Consider the following 21,280-nt stretch of genomic DNA (forward strand, 5'->3'; position numbering starts at 1 on the left):
ATCTCTTATCCACTGGATTTCTTAGTTTACAGGTCTCTTATCACTTGTCTTGTAGTTTCAAATCCCAGACGTTTAAATATCTGTGCCACCATAGGCAAGTGTCTTGATCCATCTGTATCTCAGTTTCCTCAAATGTAAAATGAGGTGACTGGATTCTGAGGTCTCCCTGCCAGCCTTAAATCTATGATTCTATTCCTAGCCCGAGTTCCTGTTGATCAGGAAGAGATATATTGGAAATTCAATTCATTTTGGTACAACAGTATCATAGCTGGGCCAAAGAATTTTGTTGGCAGAGACCAGGATTTGTCTTCATCATGTCTAGATGCAGAGACAGGGCAAATCAGTGAAGTAATCCCAGGCAAGGTTTGATAATTTTGCAATTCCTCTCATCCCAAATTCTTTGTACAAAATACCCCATGCTTTCAACTTGCACTAAAACATACAGAACCTTCTTCATTACAAAATAAGTAAATTATATACTGAGGTAGTGACCTTAATATATACTGCCATTCTTCGAAACCTTGAAGTGATTCTGAGGATATCTGTGAGGATAATATTTGCATTTGTAAAAATATGTAACTGTTGCCCATTTGCTTTTTCAAGCCCCAAATATTTTGTTCTAAGTATTAATTGGTCACCTTGTTTTGCCCACCCATAGTTCTCTCTGTACCAATAAGACAGCAGAGAAAAAGATAGCATGAGCCCAGTAAACAATCTGGAAAATGATAATGATGACGAAATACAAACATAAGTTAAGTCCTGGAAGAGGGGTTGCAAATCTATGCATTACAATCTTGGTACCAACAACCACAAATAGCTAATTTGGCCCATAACATCTTTGTTTATTTAAATGAGAGGAGGAGTGATTGTAAGACATGGCAAGTTCCACTTATGAGAACTTACTCTTCCAATGTAAATCACATCTATCTTTGCCTTAGTGGATCCCTCAGATACTCCAAGGTTGGATTACTTGCTCCAAATCACATAGTGTTGGAGGAATAATTTTAACTGAGGTCTTCTTTATGCCAGTGGAGTCTGGCACTCTATCTAAGTCACGCTAGGAAAAAAAATATTGTTTAATGATTGAATAGTAATAACTGGCCAGGTAAGGGAGAGAGGCACCATGGGTATTCAAGAAGTGAGTTTTCTTTTTTAAATAACCAGAAAAGAAGTTACTACAGTCAAACTGTCCTTTGAACAGCTCTCATTTCAGTGCTGCCAATCTCAGAATTGTCTTCCACCTGAAAGAAATCAGGGGCCAGCGTTTTTTAAGAAATGTTTCTCAGATGCAGAGAAATGAAATGAAAAACAGTGAGAAGTCTCACCCTACTGAAAAAGGGAAGGAGAGAGAGAGAGAGAGAGAGAGAGAGAGAGAGAGAGAGAGAGAGAGAGAGAGAGAGAGAGAGAGAGAGAGATTGGACCAGTTCTGTGATTGAGTTGAAGTATGGGTTTGTTGTAAATGAATGCATCTATGAGCTTTGCATGGGGTACAAAGTGCTTTCTAGGGTAAAGATAATGAAGGTAAGGAGGGGAATATGGCTCCTAAGGGAAGACAGGTTCCTGAAGTGCATGTTTCAGTAAGAGAGAAAGCATAAAAAATATCCTGCTCCCTACCAATTCCATATAGTAAAATACTCTTCTACACTCACCCTGATCTTGTCCTCTGCCCTTCTTGCTTCGATTTTCTACTGGATCCCAAAATTCTGCTACGTATACCATCTCCCCCCCTCCAAGAATTTTCTATTGAGGAAACCTAAGTATTAAGAGAAAACAAAATAGAACATCTCATTGAGTGGTTCAGGACATAACTTTCCATTCCTATCCCACTTTCCAGGGCACCCTTGATATTCATTAAGATAATGAAGTCATGGCTGCATGGAGTCCTCTCATGTAAATAAATCTGAGCAAGTTTCTTATTTGGTTGTTGTTCAGGGTGAAGATAAATAGGGTGGAGAAGAAGGGGCAGCTCAGTGGAATGGAGTATAACTGTGGAAGTTTTAATTTTAAATGATTTGTTATTCTCTCCTCCCCAATCTGCCCTCCCACTTTCTTTCTCTACTGTAATATTCCAAGGAAAGTATAAAAGCAGAAGAGGAGAAAACATTTATAGAAGATTCTTAGCCCTCCTCAAATTAATCAGCATAGTTGAGGCAACCTTTACATTCCTGTAAATGATTATAAATATGATAATGTGTGGAATTCCTTTGTACAGAGCTAAAGTGTTACTAACCCTTTGAGTCAGGTTTCCAGTCCGTTCTAAATCATTCCTCTGCAGTATTTGTCAGCCCTTTAAAGAGGTAAGATCATCTTTTCACGTCACTAGGAGACTATACTGATTGTCCACAGGAATGCAGAGTTTTTTGATAGCCACCTGGATCTGGAGTTCTCAGATGAGATTCAAAAGAGTCTCAAACAGAGTAAATCCCTGAGAATAGGGAAGGATTGGGGGTGGAGGGGAGGAGAGACTGAAAGATTCATAAAACCAGGGGAACCTTAGAGAACTTCTATTTAAGATGTCCCCATCCCCATTACAGAGATGAAAAACTGAGAAGTCAATGTTCCCAAGCTCATAGTTTATTAGTGGTGGGTTGGGGATTCCAACCCACTTTTCTAAGTTCTAGTGCAGTGTTCTTCGAGGTTTCTGCCTCTGTTAATCTTTATGTTTTTTTTCCCCTTCAGCATCCCTCCATTGAATAACTACCTCAATAGGCCACCAAGCACAACCTTTTAACTAAAGATCAAGAATTTAATCCACATTAAAAAGTATCTTAGGAGAAAAGATATGCTCTTTTTCTTCTTTTGGCTTCTGGGATACTAAGCCTCTACGTGCTGCTTCACTGTGTGTATGTGTGTGTGTGTGTGTGTGGACAAGTAGAAGAAAACTTTTTTAAGGGCAAGTGTCTAGCCTTTAACTTTCCCTTGTGGTAATCTTCTTGAGACCCTTTGGCTCATTCTGAAGTTAGGTAAGAGGGAAAAGTAGTAAGTAGTAAGGGTCAGGACTAGAATGATACATGTTAAAAATGCTGTCCATTTTTTCCCTGATATTTATTAGTTTTTTATAATAATGGGCAATCCACTGAGCTTCTCTGGGCTGGCTTCTTCATCTGTAATATGAGGGAAATGATAATCTGTCTATTATATAAATTTGTTGTCAAAAGACTTCCTTGTAAGGAGCTATCTTTGTAAAGGTGTTATTGTTATTCTTAAATTTGTGTAAAAAATTGACATCATTAAAAGTCTTTAAATTGGGCAGTCAGAGGTACTAGAAGAGCAGTCTACAATGTAGTTTGAGCTATAAGTCTGGTGATATAGAAAAGGCCCCAAGTTAGAAGACTCTCTGTTAATTTATGTAAATCTTTTCCTGTAGAATCAGAGTTCCTACCCTCAAGGCTCTCTAAGATCTCTTCCAATTCAGGTTAGGGTCTCCCCTTCCGAGATGTCTCAGTCATTCACTGTGTCCTCATTCTGAAGTTCATCCTGGAGCACTGCCATGAACAAAATAGGAAAAACAAACAAACAAAAACAGATAGAGTACAAACAGGTATGAAAGAGCAAAAGTCTTACGGATAGAGAATTTGACCTTAAACGACTGGTATTAGAGCTGGCTCCAAATATCTGGAGGGATGTTATGTGGATGAAAGATTATATTTGATTTATTTACTTTGATCGGTCCTATTGATTTCTCATATTTGAACTAGGAGAAATAAGTGAATACTTCAGAGTAGCCAGTTTTAACTCAAACAATATTAAGTGCAAGCTACTGTAAAAAGTGTTGGGGATAAAAACAGAGACAAAAGACAGTTCTTGCCCTCAAATAACTTACCATCTAATGGGGAAGAAAGCAAGCAAATGAATCTATAAAAAGCAAGTTGTATATAGGATTAATTGGATTTAATTGATAAAGGAAAGGCATTGGAATTAAGAGGGTTTGAGGAAGGCTTTCTGTAGCATAGGATTTTAGCTGAGACTAAAAGAAAGCCATAGAGGTCAGCAATCAGAACAGAAAATGACGAGCATTCCACAAATAGGGAACAGCAAGGAAGAATTCCTGGAACCAAGAGGACTCTGATAAGGTAAATAACAATCTGAAGTGTTCCAAAGTGAAATGGTCTGCTTTATGAGGTAATGAGTTCAGCATCACTCAAGATCTTCAAGCAAAATCTGAATGATCACTAAAAAGGAATATGATAGAAAGAATTCCTCTTTAAGTTTGGCTTGGACTAGATCGTCTCTGAGATGTGAATACTAGCTTCACCACTTCTGCCTTTGTGACTTTGGACAAATCACTTCTAATATTATGATTTCTGTTTTCTCAGACCTAAAATGAAAGGTTGGTTTTGTTTTAACAAATCAAAATCCATAGGTCTAGATATATCAGGTTAACAGAGATGCATTTTTTGATTCACATTTCTAAAAATTGGCTTCAAACAAAAAGCTCTTTGGCAGTCCACTATTTCTATTCCCTTTGCTAATACCACCTTTTCTTTATGCTCCCTCCCTCTTCCCTCCACCCCTGAGTTAATACTTACATTATTTATTTAAGAAACAAACCAAGAATGATGCATTGTGGACTTTACCATATACTTTAAGTGGAATTTGTCCTTGCTAGAGCAGAGGTTGGTCTTGTTGATTTCCCATATCCTAGCTCTAAAATTCTATGATTCTAAAAAAGGTTCTCCTACTATAGGCATATCATATAGGCTCTTCCCCTTACAAGACTTGCTTCTTTTAACATCTCATACCAACCACAATCCAAGTGCAGAGAGAGTACTTCATTGGGAGGGTGTTCTATTCTAAGCCTCCTGGGAGAGTTCAGAAATGTTGTGGGAGAATTGAGTGGTGTGTTTGGATTTGCTCTTTGTTCAGGGATGTCTTCTTTTCCCTATCCATATTGGTACTGAGATACTGTACTTACTTGTCCCAAAAGTATGGGGCTTCTATGTTCATTGTCTATAACACCCTGAGAGAGTTCCATGAGGATTCAACAGTATGAATGTCTGGGAACAAATGTTGAGCAGTATATTTTCCTTTTTACCTCATATCTCTGAAGTATTATCAAATCTGCAGTAGACGTTAGCTCCAAACAATTGCTCCAAAAATAGACTTGTATTCCAGTCCAGCCTGACCCTTTAATTCTACCTCATTCTTAGATGTTTGGAAACAGTGAAAGGGCTAATAAAGCTTCCAGAGAGGAAACAAATTCCCTAATTAAAAAACCTAGCACCTCTTTCAGATCATGGTTCTAGAAATGGAAGGAAAAAAGGAGAACAAAACATGAACAATAGAAAAAACAAGAAAAGAGAATGCAGACAGGTGTGGGAGAGCAAAACTTTCTGATAAAGAATCAGACTTTAAAGAACTGGCATTGGGGTTGACTTCAAGTATCTGGAGGGATGCCTCATTTCAAGAGAAATTATATTCACTTCGTTTGATCCTAGTGAACTAGGAAAAATGGGTGAACATTTCAGATTAGCCAATTTTAACTTAACCAATCAATATTTATTAAGTAAATATCTACTATGTGCTAAATCCTATATTGGGGATAAAAACAGAACCAAAAGACAATTCCTGTCCTCAAGGAGTTTACAGTCTAATGGAGAAGAAAACAAGCGAATAAATATATAAAAAGACAAGCTATATATGGGATAAACAAGACATAATTAACAGAAGGAAGATGGTTTAATTGAGAAGGAGGAAAAAAGAGGGGGAGAGGAGTGGAGTGGAGAATAAGAGACATGAAACCATTGCCTACAGAAGGAAAAATAGCTTAAATCTTTTAAAATCACAGGGGGAAGCTGAGGGGATCTGATAGTCTCAGGAGAGTCTCTGGAGAGCAGGCACAGAGCATGGAAGTATTTAGCAGTTTCAGTGCTATTACTGCCTAACAGGGTGTGAAAAGTAATATGAATGTAAAATACTGTGGGAAAACGAAATGTTTCCAGACCAGCAGCAAGACACCCGCATGCCTCTCCAGAAAGGATTCAAGCACTCAGGTCCTAGGGCACTAAGTTAGACCTGTTCCTGAGCAGCAATGTTGGGGCAAGGAGAAGGCAGTGCAGAATGGAAGGGATCTATTTTTAAGGATGGTGTAGGTGGGCCAGAGGAGATGGATAAATAAGAATCATTGGAATGTTTAATTAGACTTTTAACTGGAGGGACTGTAGGGAAAATTGTCATGTGTCTTAATGCATAGACCCATTGCCATAAAGAAACTACAAGCTAGGTGCTGTTGGAGGCTGGGTTCTTTAAGTATGAAAGTGGCACACTTCAAAACTTTAGGGAAAAAAGCTGTATTTTAAAAGAGATTGAGATTCAAAAAGGAGATAGGTTAAAACATTTCCTCTACTCTTTTGTAGAGGTTTGGGGTTCCTGGATGTGGAACATTGCATCTAACACCGGACTTTTGATATGTTGGTCAGTTTTGATGAAATTTTTTCTTTTTTTTTTTAGATCTTTCAAATTTCAAATATATATATATATTTATATTTATCTTAAAAGTTTTTAAAAAGAAATGAAGGGACTAGGTATAAGGCAGAAGAATATTATGACATACCAAGGTTAAAAGATGAGTTAGTAGGAGAGAGATTTTTGTAATTTGAAGAAGCCAGGTGACTCTTCTCTAAGAGAATTGAGGGCTGAAATGTTCAGATTTCTGCCAAAGGCTCTTTTTCCTCTCACTTTATCCCAGCCTGTTATTTTCCTCAGATGGATCTGAGCATGTACATGTATGTGTATATATCTGTGTATATGTGTATTTCAGACTGACCAATTTGGCTAACTACCTGGAAAGCCATTCTTTTCCCTTCCAGAGAGTCCTTTAACACTTTCTGAAACTCCACTTTCAAGGAGTTCCTTTTTCAACTGGAGAAATGTGAATCCCGAGTCATAGAGGCAAGAGATGGAAAAAGGAAGAAAAGAATGGCATCAATTGGGAGTGCTAACAGCCAGGGGGAGCCAGAGGGAATCTGATTCCAATTTTTCTCCAGCCACCTCCTGGGAGGGTACAAAGAAGGACCCTGGCCTGGAAGAAAATGTTGTGAAGAACTTTGGAGGATTTCTCTGATTAAAATAAAGATTAAAGTAAAGTAATCTTACAGTACCTGATGCATTGCAATAGCTTGTTCCTTGACTGATTGATTCCTGGACAGGATTGAGACCTAGGATCATCAAACACCAGGTTTCTTAAATTTTTGTGTCACGAACCTCTTCAGAAGTCTAATGAAACCTGTGAACCCCTTTTCAGAATAATGCTTGTAAATGCATAAAATAAAATGCACAAGATTACAAAGGAAATCTGTTATCTTGAAATTCAATTATATACAAAAAGTATGTAATTCCTGACACTTCTGCTAGGGTTTTCAGAAAAGGTTTATCATTCAATACTAACAGTAATTAGATGAGGAAGGCAGAGCGAGGCATTGCTTAGTACCCTCATTTTACTACATAGAGGCTGAGAAAGACTCAGGGAAAAAAATAACCTTGAAAGACTTAAGAACTTTTATAGGTAATCATAATTTTGGAGGAAGATTAAGCGATTAAGCTTGTTACATTCTTCTTGATGGTGACTGTCTTAAGATGCAGAATGAGAAATTCATTTTCAAATAGTCATTGTGGTATTTTGTTCTATTTAACTATATATATTTGAATTTCCCTTCCTTTCCCTTCCCTCTCCTCTCCTGTCTTCACCTCTCCTCTCCTCTCCTTTCCTTTCCTTTGGAAATGGGTATAAGAATAGTATAACATAAAAGAAAGAAAAAAAGACAAGAGGGTTATTGAGACATATCCATAGAACAGAACGAAGGCCCACTAAGCAAACTACCTGAGTAATACAGCTTTGAAAATGGTGACTGAATCTTATATGCCTAAAAAAGAAAAGTAAATTGTATATAATAGAGATCTGCCACTGTATATACTATCCTCTCCTTCCCCCTGCCCGCCCCCCCATTCTACTTATGTGAAAATACCTGGTCTATTTGGTGTTTGTTACATTTAGACATTTTTGAAAAAAAAATTTTTTAAAAAGATTCAGAGACTTGTCTAGAATCAAAAGGCTTAATAAGTGTCAGAGCTTGAACTAGAATTCATTTCTTTTGACTCCCAGTTGTAGGAAATTATTCAGTATCTCACACTGACTCTTTACCAATAAATTCCTAGTCAAATTCTGGAAATTTGATCTGCTGACTCTGTAGTTTTTTTGGATTGCCCCAGCCATATGATGTTTCTAGCAAACTCAAACTATCCTGGGATTGATGTGTCATCACTTTTGGATAACAGACTGCTCTTTATATTAATATTCTTTAAAAGTATAGGGATGTAATCAAAAATTGGTGGCAGGGAGTGGCAGGCATGTATTCTTTAAGTTCTGACCATAAATTCAAACTTTGTAAGCTGCCTTGCAAGATGACCTGAACTGCATGGCATTGGAGTGTTGCACCTGTCTATTTTAGAATGGAAGTGAGGGTGATGGATTGCTTTACTCAGTTTCAGTCATCCCTACACCTAGAACCACAATCCCCTCAGGCTCTACATTCCCTTAGCTTAAGTTTTGTCATCCCTTCCCTGATATGTAGCAAAGAACTTGAGACCTACAAGTCCCATTTCAGCATCTAAACTCCAGGACTGTGGATCCTTTAAAGTCTGGATCCAAGAATCAGAATTTGAAAAAAGCCCTTAAATCTGATTTAGAGAAAGCTTTTTCTGGATCCCTTCTGGGGTCTTTATTGTCAAGTTGATATTGTGGGGTCTCTGAGCCCAATTCTCCAGTCTCTGAACTAAGCCACCACCTTTCTTGGACTCTAATAGAAATCTCCTTTCTTTTCTCCATTTAAGCAATACTATGACTGAGATCACTTCCTCTTTTCCAAGCCTATCTTTTCCTGCAGCTGAAAATCAACTCCTTTTAGTTGGGTTACCCAAGGGAAAAAGACAGAAGCAGATGCGATATTTGCTTTGGTCCTCTTTTCCCAGATTCCCTGTTTATCAGCAAGGTGCCATCTCTTCTAAAGGAGATGAGGTCGGAGGTGAAAAAGGCAAGGAAGTAATTCTCCAAATCCAGTTTAGACAGATGACTTAAAGAGCCAGGCATTTTCCCTTTTCATGACACAGGAACAGAAGTCCAGGCTGAATTGTGGAGAGCACAGCTCTTCTTTCAACATTTGAAGAAAGCAGCCTTTGCTCCTCCCCTCCCCCCCCCCAATTCAATCTCCCTTTCCCCATGTCTCTCTCTTTCTCTCCCTCTCTGTCTCTTTGTATATGTCTGTCTCTCTCCATTTTTTTTTTTTGTTTCTTGTCATTTTGTTTTCTCACTTCAATGCTAACTTTCAAAGTATATACTCACTTGAATCTGGCAGACTAAAAAAGGGAGATATCTTACAGTCAATAACAGCAGAACTATTCAAAATATGATTTGATTTAATTAACCATTAACATGTTTTTTCCATTCTTCCATTCCATTATATAATTAAGTAGAAATTTATTCCTCAATGAGAGTCATAAAAGTGATTCTTAGAAATCACAAATTATATTTACATTAAAAAAGCTCTCTCAGAGGATAACTTCTAGATCTAGTCACATTTATCCATTAAAAAAAAAAACTTAAACCATGGTACCCCAAAAGTCTTTTCTATTCAGTCAGGTTGTCATTGTCAATTTTTCCTGTCTTTCTTGGGAAATGACAAGATAGTTCCCAGAGACACTGCTTTTGACTAACATGATGCTCACAGAAGTACCGCAGAACCTCACTTATATGGGCAAGGTTGATACAAAGTTAAATGGAAATGTAAATAATTATTTGGTGCAATGTAAATAGACAGTCTAATATTTCAGATCTTCCTCTACCCCTTAGCTCTCCCCTCCCACATTATGTCAGTAATTTGTTAGCTATAAACTGGCAACAAACTAAGTCAACTTCTAAATTTTGTCCAAGCCTGGAGAAGATTCATTTAGAAGGAAATAAATGTTCCGTGTTTCATGCTCTCTTCCTGTCTTTCTATTTCTCAATGTCGCTGTCTCTCCGTTTGTCACTTTCTTTTTCTGCCTCTTTTTTCTCTAACTTTACCTTTAAGAATTTCAGTAAAATCCTGAAACTACTATTATCACAGAGACAGAGAAATATGTATTGGTAGGTCCCAGCCTTCCCTGGCCTTCTCTTTGATCTGGTTGCATTATAATAGCATGCGATTTGCGATTAACCACTGGAGTTCTCTTGCATTTGATCAACTCCAGAGGTCTGTCTATATGTCTGCTCAGCATCCTCATCTCCAGACATTCAACTAGTCTTAAAATAAAACTCATGATACCATGTCAATAGATCCACCAGTGCTTTTGATGAGAACAAATATACAGCTTCCTTTTCTGAAATCCTTAACCATTTTCTTTCTTAGAAAGATAAATCTACTTTCCTTTATATGTTAAAAAAAAATCAAGTATTTGTTGTTGAAACAGCTTTTACTTCTTTGGCTAAATAAAGTCATTGGGGAAATAGCCTAGACCTAACTGTTGTATTATGTAAATTATCCTGAAGCTGTATTTTAATTGGCCAATATTTTCTCCTTCTACACCATATTTTTGTTTAAAACTGTTTCTAAGTGAAAGAGTTCTGTATTTCAATCGACTTTTCAAGCAATCCTGTGTTGCAAAGGCGTCAAGTAGATTACAGGATTCTGCTTAAATAACTTTACCTAAGGTACCATCACAGAGGGAACAGGCTGCTGCTGATTCCTCTTATACTAGGAATCAGTAGACTTTGGTTTTAGTCCTGATACTAGGTAAGTGCAAATCACTTCAATCGAGAGTTTTGTTTTTTGATTTGTAAAATGGAGGGGTTGCACGGGATTATTTGTAAGTTCTCTTAGAGCTGTAAAATTTTCCGCAAAAGCTTCTTATTGCAACGAAAGAAAGCGGTGGAGAAAAGATCTTAGAAACTCTAGAGATAAAGAGAAACATATTTCAGTTATTTTCTATAGTTGTAAAAAATGAAGTTTTTCACTTTTGCTACTCAACATTGATACTTATCCTCTCCACTCCACTTTCCCTTATTTCTATAAAGTGAAAATAATGTTCCAGTTTGAAAATTTCCTGGACAAAATTAATTTCAAAGTCTACTAATGGGCTCACAATTCATTAGGTCTGTTACTTCTGATCACTTAGACTCTGTCCATTAATATAGCACAGTCAAAGCGAGGGTCCAGCATATAAACACATTTATTAAAGTTATGTTACTTGAGCTGGACGTCTGAGGAAATGGCCATATAGTGTTGCAGGAGGCAGAAAAGATATTCTCCATCCTGTGGGAGTTGGGAAGGCAGAGTTGATCACTATAAACAGCCTTATCAAGGTCATAGGATTCATGATGTTGGAGTAGGGAGATTCAGCTGTTGCTTTTCAAGATAGGTAAATGAATGAACCAAATTCCCTGACTTCAACTGAAACTGCCACTCATAGACCCTTAAGGAAGATAGAAGGCAAACTAGTCAGTAATGGTTTAAGGAGGGTTCGGATGAAGGGACAGAGTGGAGACTGACACAGAATTGGACATACAGCAAGAGAGACGATGGAGTCGCATTTAGCTCTGACAAAATGGGGGCCCAGTGTTTTTGCCCTTGTCATCCCCCAGTTCTTAAGACAGTGTCTCGTGAGTAGGAGGCACTTATGACATACTTATTGACTGATTGATTGACCAACTGATTGACAAGCAGTCAGAAAGACGTTGATAAAAGAGAGGAGAGAGAACAGTGTGCACTTGGCAATTTTCTTTATAAAGGCATTGCTTGGTATTCCTTGAACTCCCGATTAGTGGCGGTTCCTCATCTGTAAACTACGAGAAACATTATATTTCTGTGTATATATGTATCACCTGCCAGGATATAGAGTCCTTTGCCCAAAATCCTCTTTATCACCTAATTTAAAACCCAGCTCCACTATCTGATACCTATGGCCCAATTTTCCAGTGACTTGGATAAAAATCATTGATTTCTAATAGATTTTGTTTTCATCAGAAGATTAAGGACCAATAGGGTCCAATGAGGGGGGAGGAGATACTCTATTAATAGAGTTCATTGTTGTTCTACCTCAGTCTGCCTTTTCTTTCCCCACCAACCTACACCGATAATTAAGGAAAAGCTACTGCTCTGCCAACACGGAACAGGAGAGATTAAGAGATTCTTTCTCTAAGTCGATTTTGCTCTGAGGAATTTGCTTGCAACTAGTCAAAGAGCTTTTGAGAATCAAAGCATAAATAGCAAAACAACAATCACCAGACCTCTTGGTGAGCCTCATCGGACTGTACTATTTCTAGATATTACCTTCTTATCCACATTGGAATTCTCAAAGCTCCGAGACTGCCACACATGGTCAGTAAATACTCCAAATGGGCAGATTGGAAAGAGTGGGGAATCAGTGCAATACAGGTAGAATGTACTCTGTCTATAATAGTATGCATGGATTTATTTAAACATGACAGAATTTACTTCAGTCATTTGATTATAAACTTCTCTCTCCTCCCACCCCAGGTTTATAACTCATAAAAAGTATTTCCAGGCAGGAACTTGGCAAAACCTATCATACAGCAGGAACAAATTTTATTTATTAGTTTATTTATTTTACACATTAAAAAATCTCTTAATCCTTTGCAAGTTGACTTCCAAGAGGATAAAGAAGAAAACCACGAAGTATAAGAAACTGACTCATGATTAGAGTTGGTGATTTACCCCCCTCTACTTTCATCCCCCTCTCCTCTTCATTATTCTTTCTATAATCTTTGTTGCTTCTCTTTTTCTATGGTCATAAAATATGAGAATGAAAGGTAGCTTAGTGCTTGTTATTGTTCAGTCATTTTAGTCATATCCAACTTTTTATGTTCTTAGTAACAATGTTGTATAATCCCATCATTTTACAAAATAAAGAAATTGAGACTCAGAAATTAAAGTCAAGCAGTTAAGAAGCAGAGTCAAGATTCAAATCCATGCTGTCTCACTAAAACTCATCCCTTCCTTCCCTCTTTCCTTTCTTTTCCTCTTTGTGTCCTTCTTTCCTTTCTTTGCTCCTTCCTCTCTTCCTTTCCCCTCCTCCCTCCCTTCTCTCCTTCCCTGTTTTCTTCCTTCCTTTTTTCCTTTCCCCTTCCTTCCTATATTCTTTTCTTCCTTCCTTCCCTTCTCCTATATTTCTCTCCTTTTCCCCATTCTTTCTTCTTTCTTATTTGAATTGAGCCTTGATGAAAAAAAAAAGTCAAGCCATATGCTCTTTGGAGCCAGAAAAAATAATTTGTTTTGCATGTGCCTCATCTCTTTTCCATATATTTTTAATTATGCTTAGGAACAGTCTCATGTCCTGGTCACATTGTGTATCGGTGTGAGCTTTTTTAGTTCCTTCAAAGCTTCTAGCAGCCCCTTCCCTACCCAAGAGAACAGATATAATTGGTTTGGAGCAAAATATATCTTTCTAAAAATATACTATATACAGGCACAAGATCACAAGGAGGGGAGGAGAAAGTGGAAGATTTAGAAAGTCATCCAACAAATATTAATGGATTATCAAATATGTAATGAATCTTTAATCACTAGACCTTAGTCACTTGGAAATAGTCCATCTACCTTAACAAGGCATTGTATTTCCATGTAGATAGCTAAAAAAGGGGGTGGGTACTTGATAGAACAGATTTTATAAAATCAGAGAGAGAAAATGAACATTTTTGCGGGTCCCTCACAGTGGGAAAAATTCGTATTTTAAAAAAAACACCCATCTGACTGGGATAGATAAGAATAAAGACTTAAAAGATGGGTTTGATCCCTAGCAGTGAAATGCCGAAGTCCGGTGTGGGACTAATAAGAGGACTACCATTTTCTACTGTATCTTGGAAACTGTCTTTTTCAGAAAGATGGAACTTTTTTTCTATCGATTTCTATTACTCTGAAAATTATGGAAGGAAGACAGCCAACCAGAATTCAGCGATCTAAAGTGTGTGCAAAATGTTCCTTTAGTCAAATCTTTCCACTGAAGCTTCACGTTTTAAAGCTATCTGTATAACGAAAAGATGATTTAAACTAAGAAATTTTTAAAATGATCAGAAAAAGAAGGGAATTAAATAACTACTTCCTCTTCACTTTTGTATATCATTATATGATTATCTCGAGTTTTATAGATTGGAAATGTTATTTTATTATATTTACATGTTACCGACCGTAAAATGGGCATTCATCAAGTTTCAGTAAAGATTTGGGCAAACAAATGAATGCTACCCCAATTGAGACAGGCAAGATATTATCATCATCTTATCATTTTGCTTCTTTTTCGGTTTTCTCTGTCAATTTGCTGGTTTGCATATGGACCAGCAGACTACATAAACTTGTCTTTATTTCGACGGCCAAATTCAAGGAGAGAATAGTGGCATACAACTGTATGCCGTCGGAACGACAGGGACGGAAAGAGCAGAAACTTACTCTGTTCACCTGTCTTACTAAATCCTCAGGCAGAGTATGAGCACAGATTCCTAAGCATGAAGTCCCTTCCAGTCCCAACGTGCTATGATACTATAGATTATCTTTCGCAATTTAAAAAAGAAGAGGGACAACAGCAACAATAACAGGTGGTGATTATTTGGGATTTTTTTTTCTGCTGCTGTTGTTAATAGGGCAATGGGTTTCGATGGAGAATCTGGAAAGTTTTCAGCAAAATAAGCCCTTGAAAATAACGTGTTTGAAAAGAATTAAAAAGCGACGGTGAAGGAGCTGTGGGAGGTTGGTAGATTGTCAAGGATTTGATGGATTCCCCCAGCTGTCCAGAGCAGTTGAAGTCTATGCTTGGAGGGAACTAATTATAGAAAGGGGAGAAAAGGCAAGGTGATCTTTCCAACGCAACCTCCGCCCTCCCCCCATTGCCCCATAAAGATAAAACAGGCAATAGATCAGGCAATTCACAATAATCCTAATGCTTTGCTTGGGGAGGGGGAGAACCTCATTCAAAATGATAGAAAATGGTTTTCATTGAGCAGAGGTCACTTGGAACCAATTCTTAGCATTTAGCAAAAATAACAGGGCAATTAAAGAGCAACAGAAAGAGTCAAGGTGTACGGCTGAAATGGTTCAAGATCAACTTTAAAAAAAAAAAAAAAGAAAAAAAATCTATGCGGGCTCTTCATATTTCACGTTTTATAGGCAGTATTTTCCCCAAAGGATACATTTTGATTAGGTCATAAATGCACCAACAGATGAATGTGTGTGTGTGTGTGTGCGCCCTTGTGTATCTGTAGGGGTCTGTCGGTCTGTCTGTGGGTATGTGGGAGGTCTGTGTGCTTATGATTGTGTACACTCCATGGACAGAAAGCACAGAGAGACTGGTAGGCGTACATAACTAGTTTAAGGAGTGATCAGTAAGACAGTTTAGCTTCTTAAGTGTCGGGTGGGTTTGGGTCTCAAAGCCTTCAACTAGTTTTGTTGCTTTTTCAAGTGTCTTCCAAGTGGCAATTCTAAGCCCCTAAGCCTTCCGAATTTACTTGCTTAAAGGAAAATGAGAGAAGTAAAGATCTACTTTAGGGTTTATTCAGCGCTTACTGAGTATTGATTTCGCCCAAGCTCATTTCTAGGAGTTAAATAGCTATCAGATTCATTCCTGAGGGTCCAGGAGATCAAGGGAAGCCTAAAATTGATATGTATCTTTCACTTGCGTCCTGGCACTGGGGAATTTGTGATTTGCAGAGTTTTTTGTTTATCCCGGATTAGATGCCTTTGCTTGAAAATTTTTAGGATTTCAGTGAAGGGAGGACTCTAACTGAAAGGGAAGGAAACTTTCTCTAGATGTCTCTCCTCTATTCTCTCCAACAGTTCCCTTCTAAGCTTTGTTTCAGGAGAGCATGCTGTAGGCACTGCCTATAAACTACTGACTCATTGCCTTCAGGGAGAATGTTTTATGAACTAAATTGCCATATAGTTAAATGCTATTGATTATTAGAAAATAACTGTATATCAGTTGATTATCCCTTCCCTTGTACTACTAGAGCATATATAGTTGTTTTGGAGTATGTGTGCTCTGTGTGTGTGTAAACTGTAAAATGGGCATTCATCAAATTTCAATAATGATTTGGGCAAACAAATAAATGCTACCCCAATTGAGACAGGCAAAATATTATCATAATATTATCATTTTGCTTCTTTTTCGGTTTTCTCTGTCAAATTTGCTGGCTTCCATATGGACCAGCAGGCTACATAAACTTGCCTTTATTTAGAAGGTCAAATTCCAGGAGAGAAGCATATCCATTCTTTCTCTGGAGGCAGATAATATGCTTCATTATTAGTCCTTTGCATTTATCTTGCAACATTATATTGCTGAGAATAGCTAAATCATTCACAGTTCTTCATCCAGCAATATTGCTGTTACTGTGTATAACGTTCTACTCGGTTCTGTTCATTTCAGTATATGTATATAGTGTGTATGTGTTCTACTCGGTTCTGTTCATTTCAGTATATATATATATATATATAGTATGTGTGTGTGTGTGTGTGTGTGTGTGTAGTAATATAAATACATACAGGCATCTTGGAAGGGCTAGTGAGGGAAGGGGAGAAGATATAGAAACTCACCCAACAAAGACTATTGAATTGAAAACCGTATAATGAACCAGGCTTAATCACCTGAAAATAGCTAGTCTACATTTCCTGGACGTTATATTTGTACAATAGCAACCTATGTGCCTCTATTTTAAATGCTATCTAAAATATGGAAAGACATTTAGTTTGAAAAAGAAGGGTGTGAATAACCCAGCCTCTGCCCCTCAACATCCACAGCTCTTCAGGATTCTTTCCCTCTAAATCAAGCAGAGCTAAGTGGGAATTTAGGTAGCTAAAAGTCCACTAACATGAAAACAGGTAGCTGCAGTTTGATAGGAAGTTGGAGAATTTTATTTTACACTCATTCTTTTAACTTAAGCATTGTGCATGTTTCTATCTTTATTTAGGTTCTTTCAAGGGTTCTTGGAAATGTTTACTTCTATGCATACAAACAAAACAAAACAATCTATCCACCTCTAGCGTCCTACCCCTAGCCCAGTTCATTAAGATGGTTCTTTGAGATCAAGTGTTGCAGTAGGGCTTTTTCGTCCCTTTGTAAATCGTCATATTAACAGATCTCCAGGAAAGGTTACAATTTGTGGTTCTAACTTTATGGGGGGGGGGGAGAGTGCTTTATGGTTCTGAATCTTGGAAGTGGAAAGGAGGAGGGAGGGACTGGAAAAAATAGTGTGCAGCAATTGTGAAATAGTTTCTTCAAAATGCTAAGAAACATGTTCAGTTGACTGTGGACTTAAATGTAAAAGAGAAATGAGGAGAGAGAAGCGGGAGTAAAAAAGAGAAAAAAGAGGTGCATCTTATTAGAGAGAAAAGGTAATCAAGGAGGGAAAAAAATGGGAGAGCAGGATAATGAAAATGGGAAAGGGGAACAGAGGAGAGTGGACAATATGCAGAGTCCCAGCCTATGACACCAGGCCACCGCCACTTGGGAGGTCCTCAGCCCTAATGTAACCCCAGCTAACAGTTCCCAACAGGAGGCTCTGAGGACCAGGAACGGTCACAATTACACCTCTGCTACAGGCAAGAACTTAAAACACAAGGGGGATGGGGTCTGAAGTCTGCAAGAAAACTCCTTCATTCATCAGAGAAAAGACTGGAACTGCCTTCAGTGGGAGCCTTTTACAAGACATGTGGGTATAAGGGGAAAAAAAATCAAAATAAACCACTTTCATCCAGCTTGTGCAACGAAAAAAAAAAAAAAAAACCTCTCTTTCCCTACTCTCCCCTAAGGGTAGAGCAAGCGGGAGTTTTGAAATTCAGTTTGTGTTTTTTTCTTTTTATAAGGCGCTTGGGATTTTAACTGATAAAGGAGGAAAGAGGAGACAGGGAGTGGAGAATGAGAGATTTGGGAAGAGATCGTCAGGAGATAGACATTTTATCTTACGTCTACTCATAAATGGCTAAGGAACATCGACGTACAATTAATATAATTAATTCTACGAGTGTAATGAATTTTCTTTTTGAGAAAGTAAGGGTTAAATCCGGCAGATTTTTTATATATAAAGTAAGGTCTATGTATCTTCCCCGATTTTTCGTTGAGTGGAAAGGAGAAGGAACGGAAGTAGAAGATTGGAAAACTTTAAAAGTTTGGCACCCGATTTTACTAGGAAGCCGGGCTTCAGCATGCAGGAAGGTTTGGCTTCTTTGAAATAAATAATCTTCATAAAATGCTGGACTCAGGAGTAGGGTGATGGATTTGCTGCCGGCTGCCAAGTAGGGCGTGTTTTCTTAGCTGGCATCATTGTATCCCAGACGTGTCCCTAGCAGTTAGTTGTCCCCTTGGAAAGAAGAAATTTCCCAAAGGGGTCCCTAAGATTCAAGAGGAGTTCTATACAAATCCCAGGACTCCTAGCAGACTCCAAAAGGGCTCTGCAAATTCAGAGCCATTGGCTAAATGATTAAAACTTCAACTTTGTTAATTCGGAGTCCTTAGGGGTGATTGTGTGTGTGTGTGTGTGTGTGTGTGCTCGAACTCTGCTCCATTTTTAACTCCAGTATAACTAAAATTCCATTGTATGAGTAGAGCTCCATATCCAAAGCAAAATAGCAAGAAAAATTTCGTGTGATGAGACCCCAGCAGCTGAAAGTTAGCCTTTAAGGGATAAAGCTCATTTCTTGTATCTCTCTTTATTCTGTGCCTGAGACTCCAAATAAAGTCAGAAAGTTAAGAGGGTGGCGTGACTATACTCAGTCATATAGCATCCTGGGGGAGTACGCGCGCGCGCGCGCGTGTGTGTGTGTGTGTAGAAATTGGTAAAAAGAAAAAAAGGAAGAATGTGGGTGATTTTTCCCCTTCCTTTTTAGACCACTCCTGTGAGTCCTTTCATCCTCCCTTCATCCTTTCCTTCCAGTTCCAAGGCCATCCCTTTAAGCTCGAGCTCTCGATTTAATATGTATTCTATACACAAACACACATGTTACATATATCTGAACTTATAGCTGTATCTTTATCATCTATATCTATAGCTATCTCTAACTACAATTGAGTTTCAAAACTCGAGTTTCCTTTCCGGCAGCAAAAGAGGACCTCTCCAGTAGGATGGAGGGTTCAGAAATGCAGACCAGCCTGAACATTTCTCCTTTGGAAAGTGGAAGTCCAAGCCTTCCTGAGCTTGGCTTCTTATCCCATCTTTCCCATCCAGGAGAGGCCCTGCGTCCAGTCTCCCCGCTTCTGCCCCAGATAATCTCCCAGAACTCACCTTTCTATCTCCTCCTTACCTTCAGCCCTCCTCCCCACTCCACAGCTCCGCCCCATAGGACTTCTCTACCCCGAGCTTGTCTTCAGTTCTTAAAGGACACCTCGGGTTCTCTTCTCCCATAACCCGGGTTCACCCTACTACAGGCTCCGGGAGATCTGGAGCTTTTGCTTTACGCTAACGGCACTCCATCTGTACCTAACCTATGCTACATTCTCCGGTTTTCGGAGTCCTCTCGCCTACTCAAGACGCCTGGGGTGGGAGTGGGTGGACCCGGCAGCGAAATCTTGTGCAGCTGGCGGAGAACCCGAAGGAAATCTAGCTGAAGGAAAGAGAATGGAGCGGCTCTCTTGTTTCGCTTCCTCTGCAGACTTCTCCCCTACTCTCCCCTCCCCTCTTCTTCCTTCCCTCTCTTTTCACTACCCCTCTCCGTCGGCCTAAAGAGAATTTGAGCCGGTGCCATTCTGGCACCTCTTTACTGAGATCCCCTCTTTAAGGAAAATTCATCAACAACACGCATCCCAAAAGTAGGCTATTCCCACCCGGTTCTTTACCCTCGTTCCAACTTGTTTTCTCCTTTCCCCCTCACCCGAGTCCCAGCACCTACCCGCCACAGGATTTGCTCCAGGACGACTCAGTGTTTTGGTTGTCTTGGTAGTCATTCGGCACCAGCCTTGGACTGGGAATACCTATATAGGTGACTGGGGGCCTGAGAGGGGGCAGTCAGTAGCCCAGGCAGGGCAGCTTTCTCCGATCTGGCACCCGGGGGCGGGGGAGAGTAGTAACATCTGGCTACAGCTGCAAAGCTAGCTTTCAGCAGCAGCAGCAGCCTTTGGAGTCCGTGCTGGGCGAAGAGACAGGCAGACAGAGAGGCAGCGCAGAGAAACTACAGCGTATTTAAAAAAAAAAAAAAATGTAGTAGAAGAAGCCCCAACCTTTGAGGTCGAGCTTTTTCATTTTCAGACGAAGTGACCTAGAGTATCTGGAGAAGGTTTTTGAGGACGTTTAGAAGGGAGGGAGAGAGTTTTCTGCTGGGAAACTCAATCTGCCATACAGTAGCGGCTCCATCTGGGATCTGTCACCGCTGACAGCACCGTGGGGCAAAGACATGATCTTCTGCACAACACTGCAACTCCCCAAATACCCTCCTCAATCAAAGGGTGTCTGCTGGACTGCAGCAAGCCTCCGAGCCTCTTTTTACCAGGCTAGGGAGGAAGAAAGAATAGTGCTTCTTTCATCCTCCTGCTTCCACCCACCCACCCCACCACCTTTCCAGCATTCCCGCCCCACTTGCTAACCCCAATATCTTTTTTTTTGAGATATTAGTTGAATTTTAAAAAAATACGGGGGATGGAGATTGGAGTCATATCTCGTAAAGAACCATTAATGTAAAACAGTCATTTTGTGAAAGTCTCCGAAAATTGCATTAATTAATAATTCCAGAGGCTTGAGGTGATTACTGGAAGAGTATATGAAAACCAGATTCTCAAAGCGGATGGTCAGGAAGGGCCACCAGCGACTCCCTTCCCCCCCCCCCCCATCCCCACCCTCTCCCCTACAGCCTACTGGAGTTTCCTTTTGCAGTGGGCACCATTTTCCAATTTCAGACCCAAGTTGCTTTTTCTAATTTCTTTTTTTTTCCCTCCTTCTTCCATCCGGCTTTCCTTCTTTCCTCTCTTAAGTGGTGGAAACAAGGGGATGGAGATTTTCAGGAGGGTCATTTTTCTTCTTCAAATACTGAAGTGCAAGATGTCTGATAAAAGACGATAGCTATCTTGTTAGATCAACTGTATTTTTATTATCATTTTTGTGATTAATATTTGGAAAGTTGATTTCTTTCTTCCCACAATACTCTGGGGCTCGATTGAAGTAATTTAAATGGCCAGTGACTTCAGTTTTTCTAGGAAAAGCGAAGTTGCTGCCATTTATACTTAGACTAAAGCCTCTTCTGGCCCTCTTTGCTATTCTGGAGTCGTTGACGGAGTCTTTAGAGTAGTCCTATGTCCCCCTCCCCCCTCACACCCCTAT

General features: G+C 39.1%; 1 long non-coding RNA gene across 1 annotated transcript; it reads right to left on the minus strand.

Moving 5' to 3' along the window:
* Positions 1–1,637: 1,637 nt before the first annotated feature.
* LOC116419883 lies at positions 1,638–20,426 on the minus strand. The gene is made up of 3 exons (XR_004230219.1): positions 19,860–20,426; positions 3,383–3,485; positions 1,638–1,753 (listed from the first exon to the last, which is right to left on the minus strand). It is a non-coding gene; the product is annotated as an uncharacterized LOC116419883 (long non-coding RNA).
* Positions 20,427–21,280: the final 854 nt, after the last annotated feature.

Source organism: Sarcophilus harrisii, chromosome 6, assembly GCF_902635505.1.
Source record: "Sarcophilus harrisii chromosome 6, mSarHar1.11, whole genome shotgun sequence".
Taxonomy (NCBI): Eukaryota; Metazoa; Chordata; class Mammalia; order Dasyuromorphia; family Dasyuridae; genus Sarcophilus; species Sarcophilus harrisii.